This window comes from Columba livia, chromosome 3 (genome assembly GCF_036013475.1).
Source record: "Columba livia isolate bColLiv1 breed racing homer chromosome 3, bColLiv1.pat.W.v2, whole genome shotgun sequence".
Lineage (NCBI taxonomy): Eukaryota > Metazoa > Chordata > Aves > Columbiformes > Columbidae > Columba > Columba livia.
This window is the reverse complement of record NC_088604.1, coordinates 84,887,005-84,896,762: the sequence shown is the minus strand read 5'-3', so window position 1 is coordinate 84,896,762 and position 9,758 is coordinate 84,887,005. Positions and strand designations below refer to the sequence as shown.

General features: G+C 37.2%; 1 long non-coding RNA gene across 1 annotated transcript in view; it reads left to right on the top strand.

Annotated features, from left to right (window-relative positions):
• Positions 1–214: 214 nt before the first annotated feature.
• LOC110359796 (uncharacterized) overlaps positions 215–9,758 on the top strand; it is a 38,897-nt gene continuing 29,353 nt past the window's right edge. The window contains exons 1-2 of the long non-coding RNA XR_010471518.1: positions 215–828; positions 6,798–6,891. This is a non-coding gene — a long non-coding RNA (uncharacterized LOC110359796). The remainder of the gene's footprint in view (positions 829–6,797; positions 6,892–9,758) is intronic.

The window sequence follows — 9,758 nt, the reverse complement described above, 5'->3', positions numbered from 1 at the left end:
TCTTTACAAGATTCCTCCTGAGTTGCGAGGATCAAATCCTGTTCTCATTTACACCTCTGCATTTTCCCTGAATCCATCAACCTGAAATTATATTTACTCAGTATTTAATCCCGACCTCACAGCAGTGGCAGGAGTTATGCTCCCCTTTGGCTGCAAATGAGCTGGTCCACTGAGAAGTGACTGAGCAGAAGGACTGTGGAGTAGCACTTTGACACACCGCAACATGGGGCTAAACAAGTTGACAGCTTTTCTTCCCAAGATTTCTTTTGATTTTTTCAGGTCCAAATTCTACTCTCACATATACCTCTTCACACAGTGATGGTAAACAGAGCAGAATTCAGTCCTTAATATACACAGCAAATTACTCAAAGAGGAGTTGTCAACCCTGTTTTACCAGATGGAGTTAAAACCATTCAGCCAACAGCTATCAGCTGGATCAGCTGCTAAGAAAAGGAGATGGGGTCTGAGTGCTAATGAAGCACAGTAGTCATTCAGAGCACATTGGGAAATGGCAGCAAGCAAGGCTGAGGCTGTTTGGGATGAACCGTGAGCCACAGGCAGCACATTTTCCAGCTCAAGATGGAAGCAATAAGTATTAAATTCCTACAACAGAATTATAAGGTAGTTAAGACACACAGTTATCGTTAAAGTAGTCCTTTTGTCTTTTGCCTTTAGAAAAATTGTAAGAAAAAGTATCTAGGGAGATACCTACATTAGTGTTAAGTGCTCAGTTTTATACCTCGCAGTTTAAAACACTTCAAGTGAAATAATCTATAAGCTAGCATCAGTAGAGATGTAGAGATAGAAGGAAGAGTTTACATTTTTAAGGTAAGTAGCGCTCATTTAACTAATCTATTTTCAATAGATTAATTTATCTATTAATATAACAGTCACTCCCTTGAATTTTATGAATAATTTCTTCAGAATGCATCCCACAGTTTACAGAGACTGAATTAAATTTTAACACTAATGCAGCAGCCACTGTCTTTCTGTAGCAATATATACCTGAACAAATACTAGTGAGCTTGAAAGAGTAAGCAAATGTACTCCTGTGAATACGAGAAAAAGATCAGATCAAAATTATATATGTATATGTATAAATAATGTCTTGACCTTATCTGCTTTCTGAAACCTGTTTAGCACAGTAACATGGTTAATATTCAAAGTTAGTAAACTCACTTTTAACTATCTATCAGTATTTAATTATACATCATATAAGGCACAGCAAACCCAAGCTAGAGTGTTCCAGAAATTAACTGATTGTACTTAAATTATTATTTTTTTCTATTTTTTTTTCCTTATCGATTTTATAAAAAAAGGGGGGGGGAGGGAGTCAAAAGAAAAATATTTTGGCAAATGAATCACTGACAAACTCTGATTTTTAAGGTCGAATCTCAAAACTCCCTGTCCAAGTAATTTTTTTGGTGGTGGTTTTGGTATTGTTGTGTTTTGGTTTTATGTAGATTTTGAACAGAAGCAAAGATCAGATTATTTCTAATTATAGAAATTAACTAAAAATTTAAAATTATTTTGTAGCTCCCATTCTATGTACTATCCTGAACATGACTGATAGCAAAGCATGAAATCTCATCAATAATTGTTTAAAGAAGCATGACTAATGAATGCAAAAGTGTAAAGCCTGTTTACCAAGCCAGACTTTGCAAAACATTTCTGAGAGACATTATCTTTGGTGCAATTCATACCAAATGCATAGCAAGACTGTAACTCAGTGAAGCCCTGCAAACACTGAACAGAAGAGTGTGTGTAGGACATATTCTTAGAAAGGAACAGCCCTTATTCCTTGAGATGAGTGTTTGGTTTTGTTTTGTTTTATTTTGTTTTTTCCTATTGCTTAGCAGCTTCTCTGGCTGTTGCTTGAAGGTGTGTGATTTGGCAGTAGCTTACAAAGTTTGCTTTAGTCTATGTTTTCTGAGTAGCCCAAGAACTTCACAGCTGAAGGCACAACAAAAATTTTCCGTCCCTAATCACCGTAAATGGATGTTAGCTAAATCAAACAGAGGATGCGACTGGCAGAGGCAAAAGACTTCAAAAACTGAGCAGTACAAGAAACTGAACAATAAAAAACAGAAGCTGTAAGGAGGGAAGTTGTTTAAGGTATCTATATAGCCTGAACTGCAATATTTGGGTTATTTTCTTAGCAAAATGAAGGATGAAAGAAGATCTAACTGCTCTGTATGAAAAATCAGGAGGACAGGAATGATCCAAGCTAAAGGCAAATGACCTATGAAGACATTTAAACTAGAAACTAGGTGAAGACCCTTTCTCAATATTGGAGAAGTCCTGTCTGTACTCAGCTGTCTTGGAGTGGCTTTTCCATATGTATGGAGGACAAGAGAATAACTACATAATTTTAAGATGAAATTTGAGCAGTTTGTTGAACTTTTTTTTTTCTTTTGATTCCATGTGATAGCAAAATTTTGGACGGAATGTCAAAAACGGTTCCTTTCACTTCCAGGTTTCTAAAGAGATGCTCACCGTATCTATATATATTATGCATATATGTACATCACCCTGAGATTTTAAGAGAGGCATGCAGCTTAATTTGTTCACAACATTGCTTCATGGCCACATATAGTCTCTGTTACTGGGCAATATTAAAATAGCATATCTAAATTGCTCATTCTTGCCTTTACTCATTATCTTGCTTATGGATCTAAAGCCATCAATGACTTTTCTCTTGATCTCTGCTGACATTGTTAACACGTGTTTTGGCTTGTCAAGCACAGTATAACTCATTAGTGACTATTTGTCCCTGCTATCTGAAAAGAGGTTTTCCTTTTAATTGAGTAGCCCATCCTGTTCAAAAGCAATTAAGTAAATCACATACTTGGTGTATTTAATTCCTTTTCCACATTGCCGTGCTACCCAAAAATGCCTGAACTTTGTTGTATATAGCTTACAACATATTGTGGTGTCAGCTGCTGAAAATACTTTATATTTGCAATTAAAGTGCTGTTACCTGTTCCTTGCCATTTTTACTTGTTCTCTTTTGCCCATCCCCCGCCCCACAGAAGAGGCCAACCAATTTTTCTCTGTTGCACAACCTGATACAATCACTCTGTTCAGTAAGTGTAATATTAACCCAAGAGTGACCAGTGTGACCCAACAGATGATCCTATTTATACTACAGAGCTGCTGTTCCTCCAAATTCACTCTGACTTCTTCTGAAACTATGAACAAAATCTGGCTTTTTGCTGTACAGTGGGGTGGTCCCCTGCCTTACCTTCCCCTTAGCACAAGCTTCTTAATTTACAAACACTTGCACCATGACAGAAATCAGTCTCATTTCCTCAGAAGGGATTACTAGTTAATCTCCTGCAAATGCTCACTGAAACTCTACCCTTCTTCCTCTGGGGACAAAATTATGGCAAAATTCATGCAAAAAGGAGTTTTGCCACAGAGTCCAGTGGAGTGGGACTTCCTAACTTCATCAAACCCTACTCACAGTCAAAGCTCTGTGGACAGCAAAATTTACAAAGACTATCAGGATTTCCTGGAGGTTGTTGCTATTATGGGTACGCTGACGTTAAGGGTAATATCAGAAGCCCCCAACACATGTGGCTTCCATTTTGTAGCTTTCTTCAGGTAGAGTTTTCCACAAACCAAGAGCAGTTTTAGGATCTAGCTACTATGTCAAATTTGGTTAACCTTTGCTAATAACTTCAAAAGCTTTTTTTATTTTTTTTATTGTGTATCTCATTTTGAAGTCCACACACAGAGAAATTATCATGTAAGCTTTACTCCCTTAGGAAACCAAACATTGTAACTACAAAACTCTTGAAAAAATTCATTTTAATTCTAATTTATCTAGTTAAAACTGTAGGACTTCAGAAAACCATTCAGGCAAGAAAGGTAAACCACGTACTTTAATGGATAAAAAAATAAATAATACTTTGAAGTACATAAGAGAAAAAACAAGATCAATTCATTTCAGTGCATATTTGAAATAGCCAATGTCATAAACTGTCTGACAGGTATAACACAGTATTTTTAATGGTTTCAGATTTCTGCAAACAGACAAAGAAACAACAGAGATCAAAATATATTATAGGTCAGGGTCATAATCATCGTAAAATTCTCTTTGCCTCTGTAAAACTGCCTTGTCCTCAAGTGAATTAGCAATTCCACTGAAATATTAAATATCTGATGATCAGAAAGACCCAAGTTCTTCTCTCATTCATATAAATAAAACACAGCAACTCCAGTTCTTGGGACAAGGTATCAATAAGGGACTATATTTGTACTGATGAAACAGAGAATACAACTTGATCCTAAACTCACTCTGAACAAAATCAGGAAAGTATTTGTTTTGCTGGCTATTTTTCTGGGTTTGGTTTGGTTGGTTTGGTTTGTGGTTTTTTTGTTTGTTTTGGGTTGGGGTTCGTTTGTGTTTGAGAATGTTTGTTTGTTTGTTTCCCCCCCTTAACATTTGTTTGTGTCTTCTGGATACAATCAATATCTGGTGCATATCTGGTGCAAGGCTGGTGCATTGCCTGGAGATACGAGAGGAATAATCCCTCTGAGGCTTCTGAGATATGCAGGGATTATGCACATTATCTGCCCCACACCTTTATGGCCCCACCTCTTCCTGCCTACAAAAGAGTTGGAAAGAAAATCACAGAGTGCATGGGCTACAATTATATCTGTTCTTTGCAAAAAGTAAAACTCCTGATCTCCTCCATGCCAAACTGCACACCAGCTTAAGAACAAGGCAGGAAATAGCCGTTAGTTAGAAGAAATACCATTATTAAATATCCTGGATCAGAAGCTGGGAATGGCTACAGAAGAGAATATCTGGAAAAGGAGGTTCAATTAGCAGTATGAAGGCAAATCTGAATCTAAGTTTTGCATCTCAGTTGTGACCTGTGTGCCATATGTGGGATCCAATACTGTAACAGGCAACATATTCATTCCCCACTCAGACACTGCCATTAAGTCCTGGGTTACCTGGAGATGTAGATCTGACCCTAAATGGTAATTTCTGTGCCCTTGAAGCATTTGTAATGTGCCTCAGATTTTTCTGTAGTATTAAGCCTGATAGTAACACATCAGACAAGAACTGAAGCCAGAAAAAAATGTTGTGATTTAAGAAAAAAATGATGGGAAAATAAGCCTACTTCCACATGGAAATGTGTGGCAAAATGTTAAATACCACTCTTCCCTTACTCCCTACAATCCCATTAAATCAGGAAACCTTTTTTGTTGTTTTAAAATCTTTAAAATGACATTTAAAAATGGTTGCAAATATCTCAAGAAGCTTCACCAGACCAGACAGCCCAGATGATCCTCCTGTGTGATGCCACTATTGCAAAGCTCAGCAGGCTTGTGTTCCCAGCTACAGGGCTCCCTGCACCATATCATCCCTGCAGCTTTAGAAATACGGCAGGGATGTGCTCTTATGAGTGTAGAAAATGACAAATGAGTGTTTTGTTTTATTTTACTGTCATTCTTGCAGTTCCCAGGTTTGACAGAAATTAAGAGTAAGTGGAAGCAGTGATGAGACCTAATGCCAGTGCTCTTTAAAAGACAGCCTGCTTTCACAAATCCCACAGCACATCCAGCACAGCAAGGCAGAGAGCTGTTTGTTTCTTATCAATTCTTTTTTTGCATTTGTTAGTAACTTCATATAGATACATAACCACTGAAGATGAGACAGAGCAAAGACAGCTAGAGCAAAATGAACAAAAATCCCATAGAATAACTTGGAAAAATGCATTCCAGCATACCAATGGGTTTGATTCTTCTAAATGGTGAATGATTCCACTGCTTAAAGAAGCTATGTCCATAGGTGATTCAGACGTTCACAATGCAGACACCACTACAGAAAGATGTATTGCGTTTCTAATAATCTGAAAAAATGACTGGGTAGTGGATATTAAAGTATTCAAGAAGCTGGATCCTGTTGTTCAGTTTCTGCATGGTACAATAAAATGCGATAGCAGATAAATTTGTTTTTACACAATGTATGTTTAAGAGAAAAGGAGGGAGTACAAAGGAAGATAAAGCAGTTAAAGTAAGAGTTGTGTTTCTTATCTGCAAATACTTTCCAGTCTGGGGAAATAATTCTCCTATAAGTATTAGATCAGACTCACACATAGGCAAAGAAACAATCTTTGCTGAAAGAATAAATTATAGACCAGAAAATATAATTTGTATTACCTGATGGGAAAAGAGGGTTTTTGTTTATCTGCTGTTCTATTTTAAATACAATAATATTTTAAACTAAGGGAATATTTTAAAGCAGTAGACTACCCCTTTCCTCTGGGGTAAATACATACATTGCTGAGCAAACTTTTATGATCCAAAATAGCTTAATAATACTACTATGAAAAATAGTCAGCATGAGAAAAGAGACAGCAATGAAGTGGCTGGATGATTTGAATGATTAGTTAGATTAAGATTTATTAACTGGCTTTCTCTTTTGAAATCCAACTGCAAAATGGATATCGAAGCAGAGCAATCACATAGGGATCATATAGGCAAATAGGCAATAATAGTTGTCTCTGAAAAGAGAAGGTATCAGCACTACTATTCTCAGAGGTTTTATGTACGTGAGATCAGAAGAAATTGCTGTGTAGTTACTATGTGACGTGGATACTAACTGCATCTGAAGCAGACCTGGCAAGAATCACTGATAGAGGAGAAGCATGAAGGAGCTCACTCTCCTTTGTTCTCACTTTAATCCATAAGGATGAGAGCCATCTCCAGGTCTGGCTGCACAGATGAAATCAGCTCCACTGGCTGTTGAAAACAAAGCTTTCGATTTTCATTAACAGGTAGCATCCAAAGGACCAAAAAGGGTGGAAAAAAGAAAGGAAGCTTAAACTGTGGACATCCTGCTTTCTGGATGGATATCGAGGAGCCAGACAGGTACAGAGGGGGAAGAAGCCATGTTTCTCTCACCAGCTGGGAGGTATTCAGGACTAAGTCGAGATAACATGACTCATGCTGTGATTTAATACTTGTAGAGACATATAATTTTTCATCAGGGCAATCCAGGTACTTACACATGTAATTTTTTCTTTATATTTTGAAAGATACTACCATGTTTATGTTGAATTCTGCATTCATTTATTTCTGGAAGACATTGGCCAAACCTCTGGAGCCTAAATATTAATATGTGAGTAAAGCTGCAGACATAAGCACCAATCAGTGTGGTAAAACTGTGCCAAGCCAAGGAGAGCTTCAATGGATGTCAAGCACCACAAAAATGCTCTCAGCAGCCACTGTAAGACACTTGTTATAGAAGTAGATCTGGCATTTTAAGGTTCTTACCTATCTTCTGTTACAGATTGTTGCCCACATGGCTAAGCTGACTTCCTGGCCTTACAGGACGGAGTTCCATGGGCTTTGTGAAGGAATTTGCCAATCTACTTCCCACTCTTCTTAAAAAGTCAGGGCGAACCCTAATGAAATGCATGGGGTTGTCTCAGAAAATAGTGTTGATTTTTTTCATTGCCTTTCTTCACAGGATTAAACCATAAGGGAAAGATTTGCCTACAAAATATTCAGACATTACCATAGTACTTTGACTGTTACTTTTCATATGGGAAAAGTTATCTTCGAAACACTTTAGTTTCTAATGAGCCCTAACATCATGGGGACATTGACAGTACCCCTTAGTGTCAGTTTCTTCATGGAAGTGTTTCTGTGTGATTATGAGACTGGACACCTTCTTGAGAAATTGCCAAATTAATCATATAAAAATTAAGTTCTTGCATGGTTGCCTGGAGACTGCAATTATGTTTCTAGGTTTGTGTTTGGGGCTGGAAGATGGTAATCATGGTACAAATGAAGACTGGAAGCACAGTTAGGATTTTAATTTACTTTCTGAGTAGCCTCCACTGAAATCACTACTTCTCCACTCATGTGGCCAACCTCCCCAGGAAAGTCATTGCAGGGAGCAGAAGCAAGCTCAAAGATTGATTTAAAGGAAACCTTAATCTTTATTTTCCTTTGAAGGCTGTTGGAAAGGTAGAATCTAGTGTTGAATTATGAAGACTATTTAAGAATAGATATAGCAAAGGAGATTGCAGGGCAGGGTGGAGTTCTGTGGGTGTTTTATTTAATTTTTAATATCTGATTTTGCTGATATCAGAGAGCTAAATCTGCTTGCCATAGTGCAGGATGAACTTCCAGAGAAGTACCCAGTCCAAAGGGAGTTCCAAAGGGAGAAGTAGAGCATTTCAATCCTTGCCTTTGACAGTGTGTCTGCCATTGAGGTTCAGCTCGAGCACAGATCCTATTCTTAATATATTCATAGCATGAGCCGTTTTAGTTGTATAACAAGGAGCCACTAACTGAAATGTGTTCATTAGCACGTTATCATCAATAAGCTAGGGTGCAGTTTCCCAGCTCCTGTTGTAAATAGACTAAAATCTAACAGTAAGATACTCTGTTCTTCACATCTACCTCCACATTAAGCTTTTATTGAAAAAAGTCTGATGGACACACAAAAATGTTTTTAAATTCTTCGAAATTGCAATGTCTATCTTGTTTGGTGCATATGAACTTAAAGTTTTCAAAAACACAGTGTATCAGACACAATTAGCATCCCATATTCAAAAAAATAATATAAATTATCTTGTGCTAGAAACTCAAAAAAATTTACCCAATTTATAGAGAAATCAGCAGGACTCTTTCTTGATTTTGACATGTTTTCTCGTAGGCCTTCAGTTTAACAGCAGACCTGTGGTTTTTTTTTTTCCCCTAGTGTTTTTGCTAAAACCATTTTTATTTTTGACATAAGCAGCAAGTGTCTAGGCTTGTGAAATCAGAAGTGCTCTGTGTATTATTTCAAGTACAAAATACAAAGTAAGTGGACAGATAACATATTTATTTTTAAAGAAAGTATTGCCTTAGAATCAAAACCTTTAAAATGAAATCTGGCACTGCTCCTGAGCTAATGGTGTATATAAGCAAAGCAAACACAACTAATAACTTTTGAATTTATGTTTGATGCAAATTTAGATCAAAGATAATTTTGGTATGCCCTGAAATACATTGTATACACCTTCAAAAATATAGTTCACCTTGAAATTAAGAATTTAATCACACTTTTCATTTTCTCTTCCACCAGTTTTATAAACTGACTAACATGGGCAGGTCCTCACAGCCTTTCTTTTGTACGAATGATGTGACTGAAAACCTCATCAAGTGTGTTAGGTACAACAGAAGGACCTAGAGAACATGTGAAAAGGAGATCACTGAATAGCAGTCTTAGGACTCAAAAGTGCAATGACTGAGTTGTCAGATGGTCTCTTAAAGAATGTCTGGCATTATTTCTCTTTCCAATTGAATCTTCAGAGTTGAGAGGCCTTATTGTACACTAGAAAGACCCTCATAAAATCTCTAACTAGAGGTGAAGAAGGAGGTAGAGCAGAGAAATCACATATTGGCTTCTTTGCAAAGAAACTTCTCGATCGAGATAGAGACATGCTAGACCATGACTTGCTCTGCTGGTGGTCAGGTGCCTCTCTAGCAAGGAGACAACCTTCCTCCACCTCTCCCCTTTTTCCAAGGAGAAAATAATCATCATTCAAATAAAACTTTTAAAAAAAGGTCTTTAGCACAGTGTGTGTATGTTGGTACTTAATATAGCACCATCCTCTGGGACACAATATTGTTAAGGCTGGTATTGTTACAGCTGTGGGGGCCTAGCATGAAGCTGGAGAAGTGTCACCTTAGTAGAAAAATAAACCACACATCTTCATAAGAGAGGTTGTAAGTGGCAGACA